This window comes from Chiloscyllium punctatum, chromosome 5 (assembly GCF_047496795.1).
Source record: "Chiloscyllium punctatum isolate Juve2018m chromosome 5, sChiPun1.3, whole genome shotgun sequence".
NCBI lineage: Eukaryota > Metazoa > Chordata > Chondrichthyes > Orectolobiformes > Hemiscylliidae > Chiloscyllium > Chiloscyllium punctatum.
This window is the reverse complement of record NC_092743.1, coordinates 42,759,302-42,774,012: the sequence shown is the minus strand read 5'-3', so window position 1 is coordinate 42,774,012 and position 14,711 is coordinate 42,759,302. Positions and strand designations below refer to the sequence as shown.

Below are 14,711 nucleotides of genomic sequence, written 5' to 3'. Positions count from 1 at the left end.
ACACAAACAAGGCGGGTGAGAGGGGGCATCCCTGCCTGACTCCAGATCTTACAGGGAAGCTATCTGATTCCCACCCATTGATTGAGACTGCACTGACAATGTTGGTGTAGAGCAGTCTGATCCAATTTCCGATTCCCTCCCCAAAGCCCATTTTGGAGAGGACATCCCTCATATATGTATGCGATATCCTGTCAAAGGCTTTCTCCTGGTCCAGGCTGATGAGGCAGGTGTCCACCCCCCTGTCCTGCACGTAGGCGATCGTATCCCTGAGGAGTGCGAGACTCTCAGAGATCTTCCTGCCCGGTACAGCACAGGTTTGGTCCGGGTGGATCACCGATCCCAGAGCAGACCTGACCCGGTTGGCGATGACCTTTGACAGGATTTTGTAGTCTGCATTTAACAGTGAGATCGGTCTCCAATTTCTAATTTCCTCCCTCTCCCCCTTCCGCTTGTAGACGAGGGTGATGATGCCTTTCCTCATGGATTCACTCATGGTACCTGCCCGGAGCATACTGACATACACCTCCAGCAGGTCCTGGCCGATCAAGTCCCAAAGAGCGGAATAAACCTCGACCGGTAAGCCGTCGCTTCCGGGAGTTTTATTCTTTTCGAAGGACTCGAGGGCCTTGGTCAGTTCATCCAGAGATAGCGGCTGGTCCAGCCTCTCTCGTGTTCCGTCATCTAGGACCTCCGTGATAGAGGACAGGAACGACTGGGAGGCCGCGCTGTCGGTCGGCTTCGAGTCATACAGGCTGGCGTAGAAGGATTTGCTGATCCTCATGACGTCAGCCTGAGATGACGTTACCGAGCCATCTTCTTTCTTCAGGCTGCTGAGCACGGAGCTCTCTTTGTGCACCTTCTGGAAGAAGAAACGTGAGCACGTCTCGTCCTGCTCCACCGAGCGGACCCTGGACCGGAAGATTATCCTGGAGGCCTCCGAGGCAAAGAGCGAGGCTTGCTGGCCCTTCACCTCCTTGAGGTCCTCCGTGACATCCACCCCCATCGTCTGCAGCAGGAGCAGGTTCTGCATACTTTCCTGGAGCTGGGACAGTTTTCCCCGCCTCTCTCTCGCCTCCTGGACACCTTTGAGGATAAAGAACCTCTTGATGTTCCCTTTTACCGTTTCCCACCAGTCCGCTGGAGACTCAAAGAGGGGCTTCACGGTTCTCCAACCTGCGTAATCCCTCTTGAGCTCTTCGATGTTTCCCGGGGTCAACAGCTTAGTGTTCAGTTTCCACGTTCCCTTGCCCGCCCGCTGTTCGTCCTGTAGGTGACAGTCGGCCAGCAGGAGGCAGTGGTCAGAGAAGAACACCGGCTTGACGTCGGTGGATCTGACCGAGAGCGTTCGGGACACAAACAGGTAATCTATCCTTGAGCGGATAGACCCGTCTGCCCGTGACCAGGTGTATCTACGCTGCGCTCCGTCTGCAGGGGCGCTGAAGACGTCGTGCAGCTTGGCGTCTTTGACCGTTTCCATCAGGGCCCTGGACGTAGCGTCCGGTTTACTGTCCCCCCCGCCGGATCGTCCATCAGCATCAATGATGCAGTTGAAGTCTCCGGCCAGAATGACCGGCCTGGACGTAGCCAGCAGCAGTGGAAGCTGTTGCAGGACGGCCAACCGTTCACTCTTACCCACTGGGGCGTACACGTTGATTAGTCTCACGGGAGCGTTTCTGTATTTGACGTCCACGACGAGGAGGCGCCCGCCCACCACCTCCTTAACCTCGGAGATGGTGAAGTTGCCTCCCCGCAACAGGATACCCAGGCCGGAGGCGCGGCTATCGTTGCCCCCCGACCACACTGACGGCCCGTGGGCCCACAAGCTCGACCATCTCCTGTAACTGCTGAGGTGCGGTATCCCGCACTCCTGCAGAAACAGGACATCGGCTTTGACGTTGGCCAGGAAGGCCAGCGTTGAAACACATCGCGTAGCCGCTTTAATGCTACGCACATTTATGCTGGCAATTTTAAACCCCATTTTAACAGTTTGCGGGGTTACCAGTGTCCATTTTCTTCTGGTCTTGCTGCAGTGGGGTAGCTGCGTGCATCCCCGTGGTGACAGCAAACTGCTGGACCTTCCCAGGGCTGAGGTAGTTGTCCGGCTCCACGCTGGAGTCATTTCCCCGCTCTGGTGTCATCGTGTCAGACCCAGGGTCCGCATCGCCCCGTTCTCCATCTGACATCAGGGCTGTCACTGGGACGCTGCTCTCAGTTCCCTGGAGCTGTGGGCCGGTGGGTACCCCTTGGTTCTCACCGGGTAGGGGGAGGCCTTCACCCATCCCCTCAGAGGGATCGTCTTTTCCTTCTTGGGCGGTGTTGCCCTCCTTTCTCCCCACGGCGCTCTGCCTCTTCCTCCGGAGGCGACCCTTCTTGCGCCCGTCCTCACCCTCTGAGGAGCTGCCTGTATCCTCCTCTTGGAGGTGTCTCTTCCCCCTTCGCTTGGTGGCTTTGGGGCCCTCGAGAGGTTTCCTTTTCCTGTTTTTAACGATAATCCACTGCTCTGCCTCCTTTGATCCCTCCTCTTCCATTTCCTCCGTCTGTCTTGCAGGAGCTTGGGTCGGAGCCCTCTGGAGGAACACAACATCCACGCAGTCAGTCAGCACTCACTTGAACGTGTCGCAAGTCTCCAATCAGTCAGACAGCGCTCTCGAGTGCTACCTCACACTTGTTGTGACTGCTGGCGCCGATCGGTTCGTTTGGATTCTGGAATCTCAGAGCGTCTCGCTGGCGATTCTTTCGGCGGCACTGTGTTTTCCAGAAGACTTCGCGCACGTGCTGCTGCTGCTGCTCGGATGTGTCGATAGTCGCGTCGCGTTGTTCGGTTGAATACAGCGTGCAATCTCGAGAGGAAATCGCCTGCTGCTCTCAGCTCATCGTTCCGAAGCACCATGGGGGCTAAGCAAGTGCACGTTGTAGGAGAATTAGCTCAAATGGTAGAGCGCTCGCTTAGCATGCGAGAGGTAGTGGGATCGATGCCCACATTCTCCACAGTGCTTTTCCTGGGGACACGCTTGAGACGCAAGCAGTGTGACCCTCGCGTGAACCCTGCGTGTGGCTCCAGTCTTTGCTGCTGCACAGATAGCACGATGGTGAGTTCCCAAAATGCTGTGCAGAAAAAAAAGTTGAGCACGTGTCGCCCAGATGTTAAACCTTCCAGCAACGCGTTTGCTCTGGTGTGGTCAGTTCAAATCAGGCGTGAAGCCGTCCAAAGCAAATATTATTGCCCGCGGAGAGAAAGAAAACACGTCCGGTGACAAAGGCCACAGTCTTGCCTTCTCTGAGGATTGAACTCAGGACCTTCAGATTATGAGACTGACGCGCTGCCTACTGCGCTAAGAAGGCCAGCCGACAGCCGAGGCTCATACCGCGTGCCCAAATAGGCCGGTTTTCAAGGTGCCGCGAGCCACAGAGCAACCCTCGTCAGAAAGCTGCAGCTCCAGTGAGGCCAGGATATCGGCTTTCAATCCACAATCACGCACGTCGCCCGTTACATGCTGGGCTCTGGCCCGTGCAGAGACACGGCCCACTCGCGGTACCGCAGAGCCGTGGCGTCAGGAGCTCGGCAAAGCCCGGTATGTCTTGCGCTTGGCAGGCAACATTCGGCAAAGCCTTTCACTTCTTTGTCTCGATGGCTCCGCTACTGGAGAGCCACGTCACAGCGCACTAAGATCCTTTGCTCAGCACTCCATGCAGGCAAGAAGGGAGGTGCTTCCGTTTACCAAAGAGCCTAAGAAAATGAGGGTTTGCTTAAGGAAAAGAAGGAAGCACTTGTCAGGTATAGACAGGATAGATCGAGTGAATCCGTACAAGAGTGTAAAGACAGTAGGGAAATCAGGAGGGTAAAAAGGGGACCTGAGATAGCTTTGGCAGATAGAGTTAAGGAAAATCCAAAGGGTTTTTGCAAATACATTATAAGGACAAAAGGGTGACTAGGGAGAGAATAGGGCCCCTCGAGGATCAGCACAGCGGCCTTTGTGCCGAGCCGCAGGAGAGGCTGGGCCGATACTAAACGAGTATTTTGCATCAGTGTTTACTGTGGAAAAGGATAGAATGTAGGGAGAAGTACAGAATATAGGGAAATGGATGGTGACATCTTGAAAATTGTCCACATTGCAGAGGAGGAATGCTGGATGCCTTGAAGCGCGTACAAGTGGATCAATGCCCAGGACCTGATCAGGTCTGGGGGAAGCTAAGGAAGTGATTGCTGGGCCCCTTGCTGAGATATTTGTATGGTTGATATAAAATCATGAGGCGTATAGATCGGATAAAGAGAGAAAGTCTTTTCCCTGGGGTGCGGGAGACCAGCACTAGAGGGCAGAGGTTTAGGGTGAGAGGGAAAAGATATGAAAGAGAACTAAGGGGCACCTTTTTCACACAGAGGGTGGTACGTGTATGGAATGAGCTGCCAGAGGAAGTGGCGGAGGCGAGTGCAATTGCAATATTTAAAAGGCATCTGGGTGGCTATATGAATAGGAAGGGTTTGGAGGGATATGGCCCGCGTGCCGGCAGGTACGACTAGATTGGGATGGGATATCTGGTCGGAAAGGTCCGACCGAAGGGTCTCTTTCCGTGACGTACATCTCTATGACTCTATGACTCCTTTCAAGCAAAGTTTTCCCGCGAAGCGGCGCTCTAAACTGCTCGATGACAACTTACTATGTCAACGTCCGGACGAAGGAGTCTTCCATTCCTGTCGGAAAACTGCCTGTGGACTTCTCTTCGTTTCCTCTTCATGAAATCTGGCCTGCACGGGGTGTGCCACTTCCACAGTTGCACAAGTTGAACAGCAACGCATCCGAGCAGGTCAGCACTTAGGAAAGGCCCTACCGGTCAGACAGGGCTCGCGGGTGCTGCTTCAGACGAGTGGCGGTTGCTCTTTGCATCTCGGCCTGCTTGGCGTGTATCTGAAAGCAGCACTTTGCGGAACCTGACCGCAGGGCTGCAGCTCACGAGGATGAAGGAGAAGCCCTCTTTTTTCGTCTGGTAACAGCCCCAAGTGTTCTCTTTCTCCAAAATACACCTTCTTCTTCTTCAGAGAAGTCTGCCTGTTGGTGTGCTGTGACGTCTGCAGTTGCAAACCACGAGCAGCAGGGAGCCCTCTGGAGGAACACAACATCCACGCAGTCAGTCAGCACTCACTTGAACGTGTCGCAAGTCTCCAATCAGTCAGACAGCGCTCTCGAGTGCTACCTCACACTTGTTGTGACTGCTGGCGCCGATCGGTTCGTTTGGATTCTGGAATCTCAGAGCGTCTCGCTGGCGATTCTTTCGGCGGCACTGTGTTTTCCAGAAGACTTCGCGCACGTGCTGCTGCTGCTGCTCGGATGTGTCGATGGTCGCGTCGCGTTGTTCGGTTGAATACAGCGTGCAATCTCGAGAGGAAATCGCCTGCTGCTCTCAGCTCATCGTTCCGAAGCACCATGGGGGCTAAGCAAGTGCACGTTGTAGGGGAATTAGCTCAAATGGTAGAGCGCTCGCTTAGCATGCGAGAGGTAGTGGGATCGATGCCCACATTCTCCACAGTGCTTTTCCTGGGGACACGCTTGAGACGCAAGCAGTGTGACCCTCGCGTGAACCCTGCGTGTGGCTCCAGTCTTTGCTGCTGCACAGATAGCACGATGGTGAGTTCCCAAAATGCTGTGCAGAAAAAAAAGTTGAGCACGTGTCGCCCAGATGTTAAACCTTCCAGCAACGCGTTTGCTCTGGTGTGGTCAGTTCAAATCAGGCGTGAAGCCGTCCAAAGCAATTATTATTGCCCGCGGAGAGAAAGAAAACACGTCCGGTGACAAAGGCCACAGTCTTGCCTTCTCTGAGGATTGAACTCAGGACCTTCAGATTATGAGACTGACGCGCTGCCTACTGCGCTAAGAAGGCCAGCCGACAGCCGAGGCTCATACCGCGTGCCCAAATAGGCCGGTTTTCAAGGTGCCGCGAGCCACAGAGCAACCCTCGTCAGAAAGCTGCAGCTCCAGTGAGGCCAGGATATCGGCTTTCAATCCACAATCACGCACGTCGCCCGTTACATGCTGGGCTCTGGCCCGTGCAGAGACACGGCCCACTCGCGGTACCGCAGAGCCGTGGCGTCAGGAGCTCGGCAAAGCCCGGTATGTCTTGCGCTTGGCAGGCAACATTCGGCAAAGCCTTTCACTTCTTTGTCTCGATGGCTCCGCTACTGGAGAGCCACGTCACAGCGCACTAAGATCCTTTGCTCAGCACTCCATGCAGGCAAGAAGGGAGGTGCTTCCGTTTACCAAAGAGCCTAAGAAAATGAGGGTTTGCTTAAGGAAAAGAAGGAAGCACTTGTCAGGTATAGACAGGATAGATCGAGTGAATCCGTACAAGAGTGTAAAGACAGTAGGGAAATCAGGAGGGTAAAAAGGGGACCTGAGATAGCTTTGGCAGATAGAGTTAAGGAAAATCCAAAGGGTTTTTGCAAATACATTATAAGGACAAAAGGGTGACTAGGGAGAGAATAGGGCCCCTCGAGGATCAGCACAGCGGCCTTTGTGCCGAGCCGCAGGAGAGGCTGGGCCGATACTAAACGAGTATTTTGCATCAGTGTTTACTGTGGAAAAGGATAGAATGTAGGGAGAAGTACAGAATATAGGGAAATGGATGGTGACATCTTGAAAATTGTCCACATTGCAGAGGAGGAATGCTGGATGCCTTGAAGCGCGTACAAGTGGATCAATGCCCAGGACCTGATCAGGTCTGGGGGAAGCTAAGGAAGTGATTGCTGGGCCCCTTGCTGAGATATTTGTATGGTTGATATAAAATCATGAGGCGTATAGATCGGATAAAGAGAGAAAGTCTTTTCCCTGGGGTGCGGGAGACCAGCACTAGAGGGCAGAGGTTTAGGGTGAGAGGGAAAAGATATGAAAGAGAACTAAGGGGCACCTTTTTCACACAGAGGGTGGTACGTGTATGGAATGAGCTGCCAGAGGAAGTGGCGGAGGCGAGTGCAATTGCAATATTTAAAAGGCATCTGGGTGGCTATATGAATAGGAAGGGTTTGGAGGGATATGGCCCGCGTGCCGGCAGGTACGACTAGATTGGGATGGGATATCTGGTCGGAAAGGTCCGACCGAAGGGTCTCTTTCCGTGACGTACATCTCTATGACTCTATGACTCCTTTCAAGCAAAGTTTTCCCGCGAAGCGGCGCTCTAAACTGCTCGATGACAACTTACTATGTCAACGTCCGGACGAAGGAGTCTTCCATTCCTGTCGGAAAACTGCCTGTGGACTTCTCTTCGTTTCCTCTTCATGAAATCTGGCCTGCACGGGGTGTGCCACTTCCACAGTTGCACAAGTTGAACAGCAACGCATCCGAGCAGGTCAGCACTTAGGAAAGGCCCTACCGGTCAGACAGGGCTCGCGGGTGCTGCTTCAGACGAGTGGCGGTTGCTCTTTGCATCTCGGCCTGCTTGGCGTGTATCTGAAAGCAGCACTTTGCGGAACCTGACCGCAGGGCTGCAGCTCACGAGGATGAAGGAGAAGCCCTCTTTTTTCGTCTGGTAACAGCCCCAAGTGTTCTCTTTCTCCAAAATACACCTTCTTCTTCTTCAGAGAAGTCTGCCTGTTGGTGTGCTGTGACGTCTGCAGTTGCAAACCACGAGCAGCAGGGAGCCCTCTGGAGGAACACAACATCCACGCAGTCAGTCAGCACTCACTTGAACGTGTCGCAAGTCTCCAATCAGTCAGACAGCGCTCTCGAGTGCTACCTCACACTTGTTGTGACTGCTGGCGCCGATCGGTTCGTTTGGATTCTGGAATCTCAGAGCGTCTCGCTGGCGATTCTTTCGGCGGCACTGTGTTTTCCAGAAGACTTCGCGCACGTGCTGCTGCTGCTGCTCGGATGTGTCGATGGTCGCGTCGCGTTGTTCGGTTGAATACAGCGTGCAATCTCGAGAGGAAATCGCCTGCTGCTCTCAGCTCATCGTTCCGAAGCACCATGGGGGCTAAGCAAGTGCCCGTTGTAGGGGAATTAGCTCAAATGGTAGAGCGCTCGCTTAGCATGCGAGAGGTAGTGGGATCGATGCCCACATTCTCCACAGTGCTTTTCCTGGGGACACGCTTGAGACGCAAGCAGTGTGACCCTCGCGTGAACCCTGCGTGTGGCTCCAGTCTTTGCTGCTGCACAGATAGCACGATGGTGAGTTCCCAAAATGCTGTGCAGAAAAAAAAGTTGAGCACGTGTCGCCCAGATGTTAAACCTTCCAGCAACGCGTTTGCTCTGGTGTGGTCAGTTCAAATCAGGCGTGAAGCCGTCCAAAGCAATTATTATTGCCCGCGGAGAGAAAGAAAACACGTCCGGTGACAAAGGCCACAGTCTTGCCTTCTCTGAGGATTGAACTCAGGACCTTCAGATTATGAGACTGACGCGCTGCCTACTGCGCTAAGAAGGCCAGCCGACAGCCGAGGCTCATACCGCGTGCCCAAATAGGCCGGTTTTCAAGGTGCCGCGAGCCACAGAGCAACCCTCGTCAGAAAGCTGCAGCTCCAGTGAGGCCAGGATATCGGCTTTCAATCCACAATCACGCACGTCGCCCGTTACATGCTGGGCTCTGGCCCGTGCAGAGACACGGCCCACTCGCGGTACCGCAGAGCCGTGGCGTCAGGAGCTCGGCAAAGCCCGGTATGTCTTGCGCTTGGCAGGCAACATTCGGCAAAGCCTTTCACTTCTTTGTCTCGATGGCTCCGCTACTGGAGAGCCACGTCACAGCGCACTAAGATCCTTTGCTCAGCACTCCATGCAGGCAAGAAGGGAGGTGCTTCCGTTTACCAAAGAGCCTAAGAAAATGAGGGTTTGCTTAAGGAAAAGAAGGAAGCACTTGTCAGGTATAGACAGGATAGATCGAGTGAATCCGTACAAGAGTGTAAAGACAGTAGGGAAATCAGGAGGGTAAAAAGGGGACCTGAGATAGCTTTGGCAGATAGAGTTAAGGAAAATCCAAAGGGTTTTTGCAAATACATTATAAGGACAAAAGGGTGACTAGGGAGAGAATAGGGCCCCTCGAGGATCAGCACAGCGGCCTTTGTGCCGAGCCGCAGGAGAGGCTGGGCCGATACTAAACGAGTATTTTGCATCAGTGTTTACTGTGGAAAAGGATAGAATGTAGGGAGAAGTACAGAATATAGGGAAATGGATGGTGACATCTTGAAAATTGTCCACATTGCAGAGGAGGAATGCTGGATGCCTTGAAGCGCGTACAAGTGGATCAATGCCCAGGACCTGATCAGGTCTGGGGGAAGCTAAGGAAGTGATTGCTGGGCCCCTTGCTGAGATATTTGTATGGTTGATATAAAATCATGAGGCGTATAGATCGGATAAAGAGAGAAAGTCTTTTCCCTGGGGTGCGGGAGACCAGCACTAGAGGGCAGAGGTTTAGGGTGAGAGGGAAAAGATATGAAAGAGAACTAAGGGGCACCTTTTTCACACAGAGGGTGGTACGTGTATGGAATGAGCTGCCAGAGGAAGTGGCGGAGGCGAGTGCAATTGCAATATTTAAAAGGCATCTGGGTGGCTATATGAATAGGAAGGGTTTGGAGGGATATGGCCCGCGTGCCGGCAGGTACGACTAGATTGGGATGGGATATCTGGTCGGAAAGGTCCGACCGAAGGGTCTCTTTCCGTGACGTACATCTCTATGACTCTATGACTCCTTTCAAGCAAAGTTTTCCCGCGAAGCGGCGCTCTAAACTGCTCGATGACAACTTACTATGTCAACGTCCGGACGAAGGAGTCTTCCATTCCTGTCGGAAAACTGCCTGTGGACTTCTCTTCGTTTCCTCTTCATGAAATCTGGCCTGCACGGGGTGTGCCACTTCCACAGTTGCACAAGTTGAACAGCAACGCATCCGAGCAGGTCAGCACTTAGGAAAGGCCCTACCGGTCAGACAGGGCTCGCGGGTGCTGCTTCAGACGAGTGGCGGTTGCTCTTTGCATCTCGGCCTGCTTGGCGTGTATCTGAAAGCAGCACTTTGCGGAACCTGACCGCAGGGCTGCAGCTCACGAGGATGAAGGAGAAGCCCTCTTTTTTCGTCTGGTAACAGCCCCAAGTGTTCTCTTTCTCCAAAATACACCTTCTTCTTCTTCAGAGAAGTCTGCCTGTTGGTGTGCTGTGACGTCTGCAGTTGCAAACCACGAGCAGCAGGGAGCCCTCTGGAGGAACTTTTTTTTATTTCAAAAATATACTTTATTCATAAATGATTTGATGGTCTGTACATTGGATCATGCCATACATATGTCCATATTTACAAACACAGATTCGACTTTATTCTTGTCCTTTACAATCCTGTGCATTTTTTCAATCTTGTATATATACATATATTTGGCTGAGGCATCAGCAGAGCCCAAAAAAACGTCTGTATGGGCCCCCTGTTCTTCTTTCGGCAGGCCTGACAAGAACAGAACTTTTTTTTTTATTTCAAAAATATACTTTATTCATAAATGATTTGATGGTCTGTACATTGGATCATGCCATACATATGTCCATATTTATAAACACAGATTCGACTTTATTCTTGTCCTTTACAATCCTGTGCATTTTTTCAATCTTGTATATATACATATATTTGGCTGAGGCATCAGCAGAGCCCAAAAAAAATCTGTATGGGCCCCCTGTTCTTCTTTCGGCAGGCCGATCTTACACAGTGGTCTTTCCCCACCGCGCCTTGGCGGCAGCTGCCCCAAGCTTCAGCGCGTCCCTCAACACGTAGTCTTGGACCTTGGAATGTGCCAGTCTGCAACACTCGGTCGGGGTCAACTCCTTCAGCTGGAAGATCAACCGGTTTCGGACCGCCCAGAGAGCGTCCTTCACCGAGTTGATGATCCTCCAGGCGCAGTTAATGTTCGTCTCGGTGTGAGTCCCGGGGAACAGGCCGTAGAGCACGGAGTCCCGCGTCACGGCGCTGCTCGGGACGAACCTCGACAAGCACCACTGCATTCCTCTCCAGACTTCCTCTGCATAGGCACATTCCAGAAGGAGGTGTGTGACAGTCTCGTCCCCCCCGCAGCCACTTCGAGGGCAGCGTGCGGTGCGGCAGAGAGTCCGGGCGTGCATAAAGGATCTCACAGGCAGAGCCCTTCTCACCACCAGCCAAGCCACGTCTTGGTGCTTGTTGGAAAGTTCTGGCGATGAGGCATTCTGCCAAATGGCTTTGACAGTCTGCTCAGGGAACCGCTCGACCGGATCCGCCCTCTCCTTTTCCCGAAGGGTCTCAAGGACGCTACGTGCTGACCACTTCCTGATGGACTTGTGGTCAAAGGTGTTTTTCCTCATAAATTTCTCCACGAAGGACAGGTGATACGGAACGGTCCAACTACTCGGAGCGTTCCGCGGCAGCGAGGCCAGGCCCATCCTTCGCAACACCGGGGACAGGTAGAACCTCAGTACGTAGTGACACTTGGTGTTTGCGTACCGGGGATCCACGCACAGCTTGATGCAGCCACACACAAAGGTGGCCATCAGGGTGAGGGTGGCATTGGGCGTGTTTTTTCCCCCATTGCACCGGTCTTTGTACATAGAGTCTCTTCGGACCCGGTCCATCTTTGATCTCCAAATGAATTGGAAGATGGCCCGGGTGACTGCGGCGGCACAGGTCCTGGGGATAGGCCAGACCTGTGCCACATATAGCAATACTGAGAGTACCTCACACCTGATGACCAGGTTTTTTTTCCCGCGATGGAGAGCGACCGTTGCCCCCATCTGCCTAGTTTCTGTCTCATCTTCCTGATCCGCTCCTCCCAGGTCTTGGCGCACGCCCCAGCCCCCCCGAACCAAATACCCAGCACCTTCAGGTGGTCAGTCCTGACAGTGAAGGGGATAGAGGATTGGTCGGCCCAGTTCCCGAAGAGCATGGCCTCGCTCTTGCCTCGGTTTACCTTGGCCCCCGAGGCCCGTTCGAACTGGTCGCAGATGCACACGAGTCTGTGCACGGACAGCGGATCCGAGCAGAAAACAGCGACGTCATCCATGTACAGGGAGGCCTTAACCTGCAGGCCCCCGCTGCCAGGAATAGTCACCCCTCTCAGGCTCGCATCCTTCCTGATGGATTCGGCAAATGGCTCTATGCAACACACAAACAAGGCGGGTGAGAGGGGGCATCCCTGCCTGACTCCAGATCTTACAGGGAAGCTATCTGATTCCCACCCATTGATTGAGACTGCACTGACAATGTTGGTGTAGAGCAGTCTGATCCAATTTCCGATTCCCTCCCCAAAGCCCATTTTGGAGAGGACATCCCTCATATATGTATGCGATATCCTGTCAAAGGCTTTCTCCTGGTCCAGGCTGATGAGGCAGGTGTCCACCCCCCTGTCCTGCACGTAGGCGATCGTATCCCTGAGGAGTGCGAGACTCTCAGAGATCTTCCTGCCCGGTACAGCACAGGTTTGGTCCGGGTGGATCACCGATCCCAGAGCAGACCTGACCCGGTTGGCGATGACCTTTGACAGGATTTTGTAGTCTGCATTTAACAGTGAGATCGGTCTCCAATTTCTAATTTCCTCCCTCTCCCCCTTCCGCTTGTAGACGAGGGTGATGATGCCTTTCCTCATGGATTCACTCATGGTACCTGCCCGGAGCATACTGACATACACCTCCAGCAGGTCCTGGCCGATCAAGTCCCAAAGAGCGGAATAAACCTCGACCGGTAAGCCGTCGCTTCCGGGAGTTTTATTCTTTTCGAAGGACTCGAGGGCCTTGGTCAGTTCATCCAGAGATAGCGGCTGGTCCAGCCTCTCTCGTGTTCCGTCATCTAGGACCTCCGTGATAGAGGACAGGAACAACTGGGAGGCCGCGCTGTCGGTCGGCTTCGAGTCATACAGGCTGGCGTAGAAGGATTTGCTGATCCTCATGACGTCAGCCTGAGATGACGTTACCGAGCCATCTTCTTTCTTCAGGCTGCTGAGCACGGAGCTCTCTTTGTGCACCTTCTGGAAGAAGAAACGTGAGCACGTCTCGTCCTGCTCCACCGAGCGGACCCTGGACCGGAAGATTATCCTGGAGGCCTCCGAGGCGAAGAGCGAGGCTTGCTGGCCCTTCACCTCCTTGAGGTCCTCCGTGACATCCACCCCCATCGTCTGCAGCAGGAGCAGGTTCTGCATACTTTCCTGGAGCTGGGACAGTTTTCCCCGCCTCTCTCTCGCCTCCTGGACACCTTTGAGGATAAAGAACCTCTTGATGTTCCCTTTTACCGTTTCCCACCAGTCCGCTGGAGACTCAAAGAGGGGCTTCACGGTTCTCCAACCTGCGTAATCCCTCTTGAGCTCTTCGATGTTTCCTGGGGTCAACAGCTTAGTGTTCAGTTTCCACGTTCCCTTGCCCGCCCGCTGTTCGTCCTGTAGGTGACAGTCGGCCAGCAGGAGGCAGTGGTCAGAGAAGAACACCGGCTTGACGTCGGTGGATCTGACCGAGAGCGTTCGGGACACAAACAGGTAATCTATCCTTGAGCGGATAGACCCGTCTGCCCGTGACCAGGTGTATCTACGCTGCGCTCCGTCTGCAGGGGCGCTGAAGACGTCGTGCAGCTTGGCGTCTTTGACCGTTTCCATCAGGGCCCTGGACGTAGCGTCCGGTTTACTGTCCCCCCCGCCGGATCGTCCATCAGCATCAATGATGCAGTTGAAGTCTCCGGCCAGAATGACCGGCCTGGACGTAGCCAGCAGCAGTGGAAGCTGTTGCAGGACGGCCAACCGTTCACTCTTACCCACTGGGGCGTACACGTTGATTAGTCTCACGGGAGCGTTTCTGTATTTGACGTCCACGACGAGGAGGCGCCCGCCCACCACCTCCTTAACCTCGGAGATGGTGAAGTTGCCTCCCCGCAACAGGATACCCAGGCCGGAGGCGCGGCTATCGTTGCCCCCCGACCACACTGACGGCCCGTGGGCCCACAAGCTCGACCATCTCCTGTAACTGCTGAGGTGCGGTATCCCGCACTCCTGCAGAAACAGGACATCGGCTTTGACGTTGGCCAGGAAGGCCAGCGTTGAAACACATCGCGTAGCCGCTTTAATGCTACGCACATTTATGCTGGCAATTTTAAACCCCATTTTAACAGTTTGCGGGGTTACCAGTGTCCATTTTCTTCTGGTCTTGCTCCAGTGGGGTAGCTGCGTGCATCCCCGTGGTGACAGCAAACTGCTGGACCTTCCCAGGGCTGAGGTAGTTGTCCGGCTCCACGCTGGAGTCATTTCCCCGCTCTGGTGTCATCGTGTCAGACCCAGGGTCCGCATCGCCCCGTTCTCCATCTGACATCAGGGCTGTCACTGGGACGCTGCTCTCAGTTCCCTGGAGCTGTGGGCCGGTGGGTACCCCTTGGTTCTCACCGGGTAGGGGGAGGCCTTCACCCATCCCCTCAGAGGGATCGTCTTTTCCTTCTTGGGCGGTGTTGCCCTCCTTTCTCCCCACGGCGCTCTGCCTCTTCCTCCGGAGGCGACCCTTCTTGCGCCCGTCCTCACCCTCTGAGGAGCTGCCTGTATCCTCCTCTTGGAGGTGTCTCTTCCCCCTTCGCTTAGTGGCTTTGGGGCCCTCGAGAGGTTTCCTTTTCCTGTTTTTAACGATAATCCACTGCTCTGCCTCCTTTGATCCCTCCTCTTCCATTTCCTCCGTCTGTCTTGCAGGAGCTTGGGTCGGAGCCCTCTGGAGGAACACAACATCCACGCAGTCAGTCAGCACTCACTTGAACGTGTCGCAAGTCTCCAATC

The 14,711-nt window shown here is 54.1% G+C and overlaps 6 non-coding genes across 6 annotated transcripts; 3 read left to right on the top strand and 3 right to left on the bottom strand.

The window, feature by feature from the left end:
- Positions 1-2,915: 2,915 nt before the first annotated feature.
- trnaa-agc (transfer RNA alanine (anticodon AGC)) lies at positions 2,916-2,988 on the top strand. Its single transcript has one exon. It is a non-coding gene; the product is annotated as a tRNA-Ala (tRNA).
- Positions 2,989-3,269: 281 nt separating this feature from the next.
- trnam-cau (transfer RNA methionine (anticodon CAU)) lies at positions 3,270-3,342 on the bottom strand. Its single transcript has one exon. It is a non-coding gene; the product is annotated as a tRNA-Met (tRNA).
- A 2,105-nt stretch (positions 3,343-5,447) lies between these two features.
- Positions 5,448-5,520, top strand: trnaa-agc (transfer RNA alanine (anticodon AGC)). The gene has a single exon. It is a non-coding gene; the product is annotated as a tRNA-Ala (tRNA).
- A 281-nt stretch (positions 5,521-5,801) lies between these two features.
- Positions 5,802-5,874, bottom strand: trnam-cau (transfer RNA methionine (anticodon CAU)). The gene has a single exon. It is a non-coding gene; the product is annotated as a tRNA-Met (tRNA).
- A 2,105-nt stretch (positions 5,875-7,979) lies between these two features.
- trnaa-agc (transfer RNA alanine (anticodon AGC)) lies at positions 7,980-8,052 on the top strand. Its single transcript has one exon. It is a non-coding gene; the product is annotated as a tRNA-Ala (tRNA).
- Positions 8,053-8,333: 281 nt separating this feature from the next.
- Positions 8,334-8,406, bottom strand: trnam-cau (transfer RNA methionine (anticodon CAU)). The gene has a single exon. It is a non-coding gene; the product is annotated as a tRNA-Met (tRNA).
- Between the last annotated feature and the right edge of the window lie 6,305 nt (positions 8,407-14,711).